This window comes from Schistocerca serialis, unplaced genomic scaffold (genome assembly GCF_023864345.2).
Source record: "Schistocerca serialis cubense isolate TAMUIC-IGC-003099 unplaced genomic scaffold, iqSchSeri2.2 HiC_scaffold_1182, whole genome shotgun sequence".
Classification (NCBI taxonomy): Eukaryota; Metazoa; Arthropoda; class Insecta; order Orthoptera; family Acrididae; genus Schistocerca; species Schistocerca serialis.
The window spans coordinates 120,001-122,500 of record NW_026047384.1 but is presented as its reverse complement, the minus strand read 5'-3'; positions in this window follow the sequence as shown (position 1 = coordinate 122,500).

Below are 2,500 nucleotides of genomic sequence, written 5' to 3'. Positions count from 1 at the left end.
CCTAACCTATGTCGTGCCTTAACCTAACCTATGTCGTGCCTTAACCTAACCTATGTCGTGCCTTAACCTAACCTATGTCGTGCCTTAACCTAACCTATGTCGTGCCTTAACCTAACCTATGTCGTGCCTTAACCTAACCTATGTCGTGTTTTAACCTAACCTATATTGCGCCTTAATGTAACCTATATTGCGCCTTAATGTAACCTATATTGCGCCTTAATGTAACCTATATTGCGCCTTAACGTAACCTATATTGCGCCTTAACGTAACCTATATTGCGCCTTAACGTAACCTATATTGCGCCTTAACGTAACCTATATTGCGCCTTAACGTAACCTATATTGCGCCTTAACGTAACCTATATTGCGCCTTAACGTAACCTATATTGCGCCTTAACGTAACCTATATTGCGCCTTAACGTAACCTATATTGCGCCTTAACGTAACCTATATTGCGCCTTAACGTAACCTATATTGCGCCTTAACGTAACCTATATTGCGCCTTAACGTAACCTATATTGCGCCTTAACGTAACCTATATTGCGCCTTAACGTAACCTATATTGCGCCTTAACGTAACCCACATTGCCCCTTAACGTAACCCACATTGCCCCTTAACGTAACCCATATTGTGCTGTAACCCAACACACGTTGGGCCTTAACCCAACACACGTTGGGCCTTAACCCAACACACGTTGGGCCTTAACCCAACACACGTTGGGCCTTAACCCAACACACGTTGGGCCTTAACCCAACACACGTTGGGCCTTAACCCAACACACGTTGGGCCTTAACCCAACACACGTTGGGCCTTAACCCAACACACGTTGGGCCTTAACCTGCTCTGTAATTGTCATACGACGCGTTAAATTAGTGTAGTGTTGCCTAACTGCAACCCCCGCAATATAGTTTGCTACTCGCACTGCCCGGTCCCCAGTGTATCGCTTCATGTTAAACACCTTGCAGCGATACACTGTAATGTGGATGGCAGCAGGACGTACATGCTCAATGCCCTTCGCAGTTGTTCATTGGCATTCGCATGGCGAAGCACTGCGCCTACGCTGTGGTACGGCCTGTGTCAACTGTCCGCTGATGTTGTACCTCCAAATCACACACTGTACTGCACATTGGTCCTCATGTACTGAATGATACATCGTGGTACATGTGACCGTACAACGACTGCGCCAACAACGGCGAACCATGCGGTCCAAATGTTGTGCACGCAGCTACGTGTCGTCTCCCTATAAGAGCTGGAGTGCAGTGTGGTATGCCCTGGATGGCGATCAGCATGAGCCGTCTGTTGATGTAGTGGCGCGTGTTGTCAGACGTTGTCGTCTCTTCTCACACACCGTGATAGCATGGTGCACTGCGTTCCACATCTGCGACATGCGACAGAGGCCGGTTGACAGTCGTTTGCGCAATGGACATCGCATACGTACGGGGGCCACCTTCCACGTGTTTGCGAAGCGTGCACATGTTGTTGCGTGTATGTGGGCAGACATAGTGTGTCGTGACACCTGACACAGGCATGCAACAATCGTTGAATTTGCAAATGGCGATGGACGCCTACGTTTGCTGGTGACGTTACGCAAATGAACAACTGGTAAACCGTTGTGGTGCGGTTGTTCTCGCTAGAGGTGAATCAGTGATGGCGACGATCGGTTGAGCTACCAACCGGTTGTTTCAGCGATACCCACCATGCCCACGAACGTGAATGGCATGTGGGTGTGAAGCGATACGCGGCGGTGGCTGGGTGGGACCGGCCCCGGCCGGTGAGGGGGGGCCGCCCGGCGTGCTGGCCGCGCGGTGCGTGGGCGCACGCGCTACAGCCGGCTGGTGGGGGCGGCCACTGGCAGGCGCGCCGGCCGACGGAGGCGGCAGGCGGCGCAGCTGCGCGCCGGCGCACCCTGCACGCGGCGCCGTGCGGCCAAAGTAGGTCCTCGCGGGCCCGGTGCGAAGCGCGGTGGACATCTGCAGTGTGCTGGTCCGATTGAGGACTGTGTGCGCTGAGGATGCGCCGCCGCCCGGCGCTCGGCGCCGCGACGCCGTCTGCTGCTCGGTCGCCTCTGCGGTTCTCGCAGGTGGTTTGTATCGCAGCTGTGCGGACGTGTTGGCGCGTGCGCTGTGCTGGGAGAGTTCGCTTCGGCACCCAAGTGGGGCTTTTGTCCTTCTGTGGCGCTGGCGTTGGAGCTGCCGGTCACCGTAGGTGGCGCGTGTTGTCTCCCGCCGGCAATGCCACGACAGCACGCTCCCGGGCCTCTGTCGGCAGCGGCAAGCTCAGTTGGGAGCACGGGTGGTCGCACCTAAAGCGTCTACTCGCCAAACTCCGGGCGATTGCGCCTCTCTCGAACCCGACCAAGTACTTAGGACGGCGCTGCGCGCCGCCGGGACCTGAGAGGGTTTCGAGGTGTATGGTGCAGGGGAGCGCAGCCTCCTCCTGTTTGCAGAATAATTGAGCGGACGCTTGCGTGTTCGCGCGGGCCCCCGGGACACACTCCCGGG